Source organism: Aphelocoma coerulescens, chromosome 2 (genome assembly GCF_041296385.1).
Source record: "Aphelocoma coerulescens isolate FSJ_1873_10779 chromosome 2, UR_Acoe_1.0, whole genome shotgun sequence".
Classification (NCBI taxonomy): Eukaryota; Metazoa; Chordata; class Aves; order Passeriformes; family Corvidae; genus Aphelocoma; species Aphelocoma coerulescens.
Window position 1 is genome coordinate 2,067,969 of NC_091015.1, and position 10,206 is coordinate 2,078,174.

Consider the following 10,206-nt stretch of genomic DNA (forward strand, 5'->3'; position numbering starts at 1 on the left):
CTCCATGGGCAGGACAGCTTTTCCTGGGAATATGGGCCAGTAGTTGGAGGCACCATTGACAGGAGCTATTCAGGTCTTACTCACTGTACTCAGCCCTGGAGAGGCTAAACCTCAAATCCTGGGGTCAGTTTTGGGCCCATCATGACCAGAAGGACATTGAGGGGCTGGAGCGTGTCCAGGGAAGGGACTGGAGCTGGGAAGGGGCTGGAGAATTCCTGAGGGAGCTGGGAAGGGGCTCAGCCTGGAGCAAAGGAGGCTCAGGGGGGACCTTGTGGCTCTGCACAAGTCCCTGACAGGAGGGGGCAGCCGGGGGGGTCGGGCTCTGCTGCCAGGGAACAGGGACAGGAGGAGAGGGAACGGCCTCAGGCTGGGCCAGGGGAGGTTTAGATTGGATATCAGGGAAAATTTCTCCCCTGAAAGGGTGGTCAGGCACTGGAACAGCTTCCCAGGGCAGTGGTGGAGTCACCATCCCTAGAAGTGTTCAAAAGCCATGTGGGGACGTGGGTTAGTGGTGAACACAGCAGTGCTGGGTTGCTGCTTGGGTTTTATGATCTTAGAAGGCTTCTCCAACCCTAAAAATCCAGGGATGCTTTGGTGAAGTTCAGATTCCCTTCCCACCTGCTCCGGAAATGCCAAACCAAGGGACACCAAAATGCCTCCGCCCGTGACTCCGTTTAAGCCGAGGTTCTTCACCTGAGACCAGGCGCTCATCTCATTTCTCATTTCCATCGTGATTGCCTCTCAGCAAGCCAGAGAAGGAATTTTCGGGAGCTGGGAGCTGTTCCACGGTCACTAGATGGCGGTGGCCGTTTACATTTGGCAGCTCTTGCCAGGTGAGGAGCAGCCGAGGGTGAGAAGGACAAGTTTGTGGTTGCCAGTTTGGGAGCCGGTGGCTAAAGGGTTTCAGTGCTGTTCCCGTCCCTACCTGAGAGATGTTCCTACGCTTCGGTGTTCCACACATTGTTCATCGGTGGAACTCGCGGCTGCAAGACAGTGAGGGGGAAAAACACCCTGCCCATAATTAATTTACAATTAAAAAAATGGTTTCTACTTTTATCCTCCTTGCAAAAGGAGGGGAGATAAAAAGCAGTGATGAGACAAAGGGGACTGGCTTCAAGATGAGAGTGGAGATTTAGATGGGATTTTGGGAAGGAATTCTTCCCTGTGAGGGGCTGGAATGGATTTCCCAGAGGAGCTGTGGCTGCCCCTGGATTCCTGGGAGGGTCCAAGGCCAGGCTGGATGGGGTTTGGAGCAACCTGGGATAGTGGAAGGTGTTCCTGGCCATGGCAGGGGGTGGAACGGGATGATCTTTAGGGCCCAACCCATTCCAACCCAAACCATTCTGGGATTCCATGATAACAAAACCCAGCAAAATAAAAAATTAACATTGTGACAAGGTGAGGAAAAAATTCTCATTCCAGGACAGAAAGGGACCTGTTGCTGCTCTGAGTGATGTCCCGCAAGATCACTTCCAAGGAGAAGCCTTAATTGGGCTTAATTTGTGACAGCAATTAAAGGAGGTAATCAACTACTCTGGTCAATCATGGTTGACCCAATGTTTGCACTCTCACCACGTGTATTTATCTCCTGAGGGGAAAAAAGCCTCAGGTGCTGTAGGGATGCCTGTGAGAATGTGGGCCTCAGGACATGGAGGAACCCATGGAACGTCATTCCTTGGGTGTCCACACCTGGACATCTTTGCAGAGCTGGCCTGAGGTGCTGGAGGCACCTCCAGCACGAGGCTGTGCCCTTCTGGACCCAGAACATCCACAGACCCCGACAGGTCCTCTCCTGGACTGGTCCTTGGTGTCTGGCACTGCTTTCCCCAGCTCTACAACCAGTGGGATTTCTCTGGGATCCCCAGTGGGCATCCCAGGGCTTGGGAAGCAGAGAGGATGTTGTCCACTGTGTTGGCTGAAACATCCTGAGGGATGGAGAGGAGGAGGGGGAAGGAAGGGACCCACTCCCCATCTCCTCTGCAAAGGCAGCGCTGGAAGGCATGGTGGTGGTCACTGCCCTGCAGACAGCCCTGGAAAAGGGAGCAAAACATCTTAAAAATAAGCTTTTTGCGCAGTCATGGGACATTCCTCCCATTCTGCAAGTTTTTCTTGAAAAACCTGAGACAAAGTTTTCAAAATTCATCAGACTCCAAAGAGGAGTTGGAAAAAACATTCCCAACCTGTCCCACAGAGCAAGGCTGTGCTGGTGCTTGGGACTGTAAGGGCCTACCCTAATAACAGTGTGAAAAATCAGGTTTTTTCCAAAATTATATGGCTCAATGTGATTTTCAATTATTGCATTTTCCTGCCCAAATCTCACCAAGTAACACAATCCTTGGGGAAAACAAATTATTCACTAATTTGGTCTTGTCAATTTTCTAATTTTTGATTTTTGAGGTGTGGAGGAATTTTATTGCAATTTTTGGGGGATGGTCTGATCCCCAAGATTTTAACAGAAGCTGAGACTGGACCTCTCTGAGGGTGCCCATGAGATGGGCACAGGACAGCAGGTGCTCATCTGGGACGTGGGTTTTTAATTTTGAGTGTAATACCCATTAATATTCTATAATTACCCCTGGTGGCCAATGAATGCTCATGCACTGAGCGTGGGGGGAAGAAAATCATATTTATTTGCAAGATCACCTGCATTTTAGCTGTGATTTTGGCACTTGTGATCGAGTGCCATCACTTTGGGATCACAGAGCAGCCCCCACACCCAGCAGGGACCAGACCTGAGGCTGGACATGCTCGAGGATGAAAGGCCCAACCCAGAGACTCCAAGCCATGCTGGAGGTGTTATCAAACTTCTCCAAAACAAAATCTGGAATGATTTGATTTATCAAAGCATCAAACTGCTTTTTCACTGCTTCTGGGGTTTGTTCTTTTATTATTAGAACCCCGTGCTGTCTTGTGGCAGTGAGTTGCTCGGCTTAATCATCAGCCATCTGTAGAGAAGTGGCTGCTTTGACCGGTTTTCATTTCATTGCTTTTAATTCCATTGGGCCAGATCGTGAGTCAGAACAAATTACAGCTTCTTGACTGATTTCTCTGCTGTTCATTTTGTCTGCAGCTCTTACTCACCACCCCTCAGCAAAGAGCCCCTGATATTTTTAACCTGCTCCTCTTTTCTGCCTCTCTTTCTCTTCCTTTTCTGTTTTGACAGAGGGTGAGTGGAGCTGAACAGTTTCACATTCAGCCAATCTCACGAGGTGCCCCCAGCCTTATTCCCATTTTCTTCCTAGATCTATTCTGACTCCCTTTCTCTATTTTTGGGGGATCATCCCTGCACGGGGAGCTGTCCATCAAGGACACAGCTTTTTTTTTGGAGCAGAAACCCTGCGGGGTGCCCACCAACCCAGGTTCTTCAAAGGCAACATCACCTGCCACCTGTGCTTGGTGACATCAGCCAGTCTCATTTGCACAGTGATAATTAAACCCCAATTTAATTAAGCCTAAACCATCACGAGGTTTTTTTACCACTTTGCTTCCACATCCATCACCTATTTTTTAACCAAATAGGCCTTGGGTGATTCCTTCTTCTTCAACTTTAGCCAAAAGTGGCATTTTCCCTCTGGTCCACCTTTCCTTTTTCCTGCTCTTCCCATCTCTTCATCTTTCCATTTCTCTCAGCAGAATTCAGGGGTTCTTGCTGGTTTTGCCTTTTTTTTTTTTTTTTTTTTTAATTCTGGCCAGCTGCTGGTTTCTCCATGAGCCATGATCACCCTGAACCCTGGAGAATCCATCCCATATTCATAGTCCATGGCAACCCTTCAGTCTAAAGGAGGTGAGAAGCCACATCTACATCCAAAATGACACAGAAAGCTTGAAAATGCTTGAAAAGCCTTTTTTTTTTTTTTTTTTTTGCACTTTGCTGGATGTTTTCATGCTTCCAGGGAGTTGTGGTGGTGGTGTTATTTTGGGATGTCATTGGTGTTAAAGCTGAGAGAATTGGGATTGTTCAGCTTGGAGAAGAGAAGCTTTGGGGTGACCTCATTGTGGCCTTCCAGGACCTGAAGGGAGGTGACAGGAAAGAGGGAGAGGGGCTATTTACAAGGGCCTGGAGTGATAGGACAAAGGGTATGGCTTCAAAATGGAAGAGAGCAGATTTAGGTGGGATATTAGGGAGAAATTCTTCACTGTGAGGGTGGGGAGACCCTGGCACAGGGTGCCCAGAGAAGCTGTGGCTGCCCCTGGATCCCTGGGAGTGTCCAAGGCAAGGCTGGATGGGGCTTGGAGCCACCTGGGATAGTGGAAGCTGTCCCAGGATGAACAACAGCCCTGAGAAGGATTTTCAGGTAAACCCTAAAAACCTGAGGTCAAGGCCAGCTCAGGAGTTGTGCTGTGGTGGTTGAGGGTGCAAAGCTCCCGAGAGTTCACTTCCTCCCCCCATCCTAAAAATTCCCTGTCCCTCACAGCCAAGGGGGTTCCAAGGTTTGCCACGTCCAAAACCACAGGAAGCGGCACCCGGGAATTCTGTGCAGTGCTGGGTTAAGGTTTGGGCTCGATGATCTCAGAGGTTTTCCCCAACTCCTGTGATTCTGGGAAGTGTCCAGGTTCTGCTGGAAGGCAGCCCCTGGGTGGGGGCATGTGACAAAAAGGCAATTGGACAAGGTGGCTTCTTGTCCTCTCCCACCAGCAGCTCCTCCACACCTTCCCTTAACTGGTCACACTGAGCTGGTGGGGACCTGTCCCAGTGGCCTCATTCTGCAGCTCTTCAGAAGAGCTTCAAGGAATCCTTAAAACTGTGCTTTTCTTCCAAAAATAAAAATATTTCAGTAAATTTGCATTCTTTAGGACCAAGCTTGCCAACCCCACCTGAACATACCTGGCAGTCTCTCCCTTTCAGGCACTGCGGCCCCAAATGTCTGCATCTCCCAATTAAATTACCAAATACCTCAATATTTGATGGTATTTGGGGGTTTATTCACAACACAACAGCATCAAATTTCATGGTGGGCAAAGCATTTCAGAAACCCTTCCCCACCTATTTTTAAAAGCTCAGAAACTGGAAAGTAACTCGTGACTCCACATGTATTTGATTCCTTAGAATCTTACAAGCTCTGGGAGAAGGAAGCAGAGGTGGAAGGAGCTGATTCCTGATGTCTGGAGGGCAAATTTCTTGATGTCTTCCAAATGTACAGGGTCAGATTTGTGCAACTTCAGCTCCCAGGAGTCCACTGAGGAGGACAGAAGGTGAGGAGAGGATGGGGAAACATCTCACAGAGGTGAACTCCATCCATGAACCACCTGCAGGGCTTCCCTACCTGCTGGCTGGAGATCCAACTCCAGTTCAGGCAGTGGTGCCACCAAACTCAGGGATGGGAGCACAGCACTCCCTTTTCTGGGAAAAGCAGGGCTGGGAAAAGATGGGCCAAATCCTCCCAGGAGAGCCAGGACTTCTGAACTCACCCAAATATCCCCAACACTGTGCAGTCCCTTCCTGCCACGGAAGTTCCTTTCTCCTCCTGCCCACTGATTCCTGGGAAGTTCTGCTGGAGCTCAACCAGTGCCTAAAAGGAGAAATAACCTTTTTGTGTCCCACTGCAGCTCCAGGATTTAACACTTGCCTTGGTGAGTAAAGGCATTTTCCAGACTCTGGACCAGCTCATCCCTGGTGTGACACCAGCAGGGCAATGGCACATGTGTGACCCAGTGCCCTGTGAAGACCCAAGCACTTTTTCTACCTGCAGAGAAAGAGTATAATCCTTTTTTTCTTAAAAAAAAATTATATATATATATATCTATTAAAATTTTTTTTTGAATTACATAGCTGCCAATGGGGCCAAGCCCTGCAGATTTTACTCCCTCCTTACTCCATGGAGCCAACAGGATTTCTGGGCAGGACCGAAGCCAAGTAGGGCTGTTAAGAGGCAAAGTTCACCAAGCCCTGTGATTTCCTTGCCATTCCCATGAAAAAAACCAACTCCAGCAGAGCCCAGCTCTGCTCCCTTGCAGACTGCAGCCAAATCCAACCCACATTAAGGGAGCTGCTCCACATTCATATTGAAAAGCGAGCGCTTGCCAACCTCGACATGCCTTAAACTCCTCGTTTTAACCTCCTCAGCACTGGCCTGGGGAAAGGATTGTGTGCAGGAATATGTTCGTGCAGTGCCTGGCACTGGGGGTTCTGGCTCATGACTGGGATTTCTAAGCAGCTCCTGCAAGACTTGTGAAGCATTTGAAGTCTGGTTTCCTTGGGAAACTTGGTTTAGCTGATTATGTCGAGCGTCTCCATCCGCTCGTTTCCTCCCCTCCAACTTCTGAACCCCTCGGCCAATCCCAGCCCACGCTGGCAGGAAGATAAAAGTTTCGGGGAGATTAAGTTGTATGAAAATAAGGGCACAGGTAGGGGAGGGGAAAAAAAAGCCTTATTAGTGCATTTGCCTCCTTTCCCCCGGGAGAAAAGGGAGCTGAGCCCTTATCAGGGAGCCCACAGAGGCAGGGGGAAGGCGCACTGAGCACCAGCAGCAGCGTTTCCCACTGAACTTCGAGCTGCTAAAGCCACGCTGCTTCGTGCCCAGGGCTTGGAAACAGCTTCCTAAAGCAGCGGGATGAACGGGAGGATGTGGGCTTGGTTTTGGTGCTGTAACCACGAGGTTGGGAGCAAACCAGAGAGATGCAGCCCCAGCTTTTGCTTCCAAATGCTCCAAATTCCATGGCAAAATTCCTTCAGTAGAATCAGAGGATCATAGGATGGTTTGGGCTGGAAAAGGCCTGAAAGGCGATCTGGTTTCAACCCTCCTGACACAGGCAGGGACACCTTCCACCGTCCCAGGCTGCTCCAAGCCCCGTCCAACCCGGCCTTGGACACTGCCAGGGATCCAGGGGCAGGCACAGCTTCTCTGGGCACCCTGTGCCAGGGCCTCCCCACCCTCACAGCCAAAACTTTCTCCCTAATATCGAATCTAAACCTTCTTTCAACTTAAATTCATTCCCCCCTAGGAATGAACAGCACCAAATCCATCAACGTCCCTGCCTGGGAGCTCAGCCCTTCCCCAAATCATCCCGTGGACATTGCAGACCCAGCGCTGGCCTCCCCCACTCCTTACAGCGCAGCAAGGAACCCGACTCGTGGCGTTTTGCCCCATTTTAATCCGTGGATTTGGATGCTGGGCCAGAAACCATCTGCAGGTGTCACTCCTGCACACGAAGTAAAGGCACCAGAAGGGAGCTGGGGACAGGTGGCCACCCGGCAAGTGCATTAAGACATCATAACTTCGACTAATTTGTAAACAGGCTGAGAGAACATCCACCCTCCCTGGAAGGGGGAGAAGTGGCTCTTTAAACCCCGGGGATATGACCTCTTGTCCTCTCTGTTTATAAGAGGGAGGGGCAGGGGGGGGAAAAAGGGAAAAGAAAAAAAAAAGGAGGGAGAAAGGGAGAGAAAGTCAGACTTGTTGCCGTGTTAAAACCTGCCCCCCACCATCAGCTTTTGTGATGAAAATGGTGCGGGACACTCTCCAGCTCCTGGATCTCGCTCTTTGTCATTCAGGCTTTGCAAGGGAGAGCTCCTTTCTGTTTATTTATCAACTGGGATCCTTTGTCAACACCTCACTTGACTGAGGTTTTAGCACCTTGGTGGGGTTTTGTGGGTTTTTTAAACTGTCTCAGCCAAATCCTTCTGGTCTCTTCCTTCCCTGGGTGCAGGCAGATCTTTTCTTCCCACTAATTTTGCAAGAAGTCTTTTTCTCTTGGCAGGAGAGTCTCCTGCAGCAAAGCACCCGGCAACCCTCAGCCAGCCCCTGACAGTGAATTTTGGGGTGCATGGGAGATATTCCATTGCTCATTATTTATTCCATTGTTCCTTATTTCTTATCTCACCATTTCCCACCTCGCGGCAGAGCTCTGGCCCCCTCCAAGCTCCCCTTCCCCGTCCTGTGGGTGCACCATGCCACCACGACTTTGCTGTTGTGATATTTCCCATGAGGCCGTTTTAAAAAAAAAAAACTAATGCCAAAAAAAAAAAATTAACCTTAAAAAAAATTAACACTCTGCAGTTTTAAAACCCATTTAAAAGGTTTGGAGACCTTGGCCAAGGCACTGCTGCAATATCAGGCAGTAACTGCAGATGCTCCTATGCTCTCAAATTGTACCCCACGTTCCTATTAGTGATTTTAATGTATCTTAATTAACTTGCTCTGTGGCTGAAGAGAAGACACTCCAGTCTGGGCAGTTTTTCAGTCCAGTGCTTGTCAGCAGCCCAGAGTAATCCCTGTTTAAAATGCATATTGATTTGCAAACACGAGGCTGAATCCCAACATTCATCTCGAGCGATGCTATCACTTGAGTTTCAAAGAGGGGGGTTAGGAGCAAGTTCACAAAGGGATCAAATTCTGGTTTAAATTTTAAATTTGTTTTTTCCTTTGTTTGCACCTGCAGCAGGAGTGTGGCCAGCCCTTTGAAAGGGAGTGATTTGAATTGGGTGTTAGAAAGGGATTAGAAAATTTCAACATCAGTGCATCCATGATTTAATAAATAACTGTTCCTCTTATTGTTCTTTCTGTCTCACAAACACTTGGCTTTCCTCTCTTTTTTCTCCCCCTAATCCAATGTATATCTCCACCCTCAAAATAAATAAAGAGAAATCAGACGGAGCAGAGTAAAGAAACTGCAACTTTAAAGCCAATCTTTATTCTAAGCGTGAGTTTGGAGGAAATCTTCGTAAAATCATAGGACATTTTTGGTTGGAAGGGACATTAAAAATCATCTCATTCCAATTAATGCTGGGCTTGAGCTTTCTGGATTTTGGGCATTTAGGCAAAGGTAGTTAATGAAATAGTTAATTAAAGGGGGGCAGAAAATGAGGACCCTCGAAGGATGTTTCACCCCACTCACCAAAATCTCTTCACTTCCAAGGAATTGAGCCCCTTTGGACGTGCACCTTTAACGAGCTGCCATCCCTTTAGAGGCTCACACTTGGCAGTAGGGGTGTGTCCAGAAAGGGATGCAGGATTTGCCCCGCCAGGAGCCCAAACACCTGACCCTAAAATGCTTCTCTCAAAGCAAGCAGGTGACATTTATTAGTAGCAGTATTATTAATGTTATTATTCTCTTGGAAAGATTTCATTTCCTCCGTCAGTGGCACCCACCCTCCTATGAATGGTTGTTTGTACACTTCACAGCAGGTTTGGGGCCCTCGAGATTATCAGCTTCCACTGCTGATTAATGGGTTTTTAATCTGAATCTGGCCTGGAGAAATTCCACACGAGCAAACACACACTATACACGCAGGGCTCGGGTCATGTCTATGTTTATTGGATTTCCTGAGGGGAAAACTGCCGCTGATCAGGATCCTCAGTTCGTATTTTGGGTGATTTCCTCTATGATTCTGCAGTTCTCAATGTGCCAGAAAAGCAGGACTGCTCCTTATGGGCTCTGATTTGCCTTCAAAATAAATTGGTTTTCCCCAAATTTCATCCTGTAAGGAAGATCCCAAATTATCCTCCACAGCACTCATTTTTCAGAGGATGATCTCCACAGAGTGACTTTGCTGGTGGAGACCACCTGGAGAAGTGTCCCTCACCATCAGCCAAGCCCTGATTCCCCTTGCCACGACCCCAAGACGTTGTGGAAAGTTCTGGAGAAGATCACAGAGCCACAGAATCATAGAAGGAATGGAAGGAGCCTTAAGAATCACCTCGTTTTCCCCACCCCGCCATGGGCTGGGACACCTCCCACCAGACCAGGCTGCTCCAAGCCCCATCCACCCTGGCCTTGGACACTTGTGACGGATGGCAGTGACCAACTCAGTGGGTTTGGGAGGAAGGGACGAGGACAGGGGGTGTTTATCTGGACAAACACTGACTTCTTGGACTTCCGGACTCTCCTGCAGTCGGACAGAACTGGAGTCCCATGGTCGGTTCCCTTCTGCTGTCACTTACCAGGGGGCACTTGGGTGACGTCCCCATCATTCCCAATGGCCAACAGAAGATGTTTTGCCCCAGGGCAGGTCAGGGCCGGGGTGATGCTGTCGCCACTGTTGATGGGCAGGGGACAGGAAGGAGCTGCCTGGTGACACCAGCCCACAGCACTGGCCACGCACGGAGGAGGAGGCCAGAGAAGAGGCAGCACCCACTGTCCATCCCCCCACCTTCCAGGGCAAGTCCCTCCAACCCTTCCACCCACCAGTTCTCTGAAAACCCTGTGTCTCCACCAGGGGCACGGACATATTCCCTGTTTGGGTGCCTGCCAGCTCCTCTGGGGTGG

At 49.3% G+C, this 10,206-nt stretch overlaps 1 long non-coding RNA gene across 5 annotated transcripts; it reads left to right on the forward strand.

Annotated features, from left to right (window-relative positions):
* Positions 1-13: 13 nt before the first annotated feature.
* On the forward strand, positions 14-8,687 carry LOC138105571 (uncharacterized). Of its 5 annotated transcripts, XR_011148528.1 has the most exons (7): positions 14-123; positions 585-833; positions 1,423-1,521; positions 3,694-3,784; positions 5,048-5,193; positions 5,548-5,571; positions 5,771-6,383. It is a non-coding gene; the product is annotated as an uncharacterized lncRNA (long non-coding RNA). The 5 variants fall into 5 exon arrangements; XR_011148530.1 differs by lacking the exons at positions 5,548-5,571; positions 5,771-6,383 and adding an exon at positions 6,943-8,687; XR_011148527.1 differs by lacking the exon at positions 5,771-6,383 and having other exon boundaries at positions 5,548-5,659.
* The last annotated feature ends 1,519 nt before the right edge of the window (positions 8,688-10,206 follow it).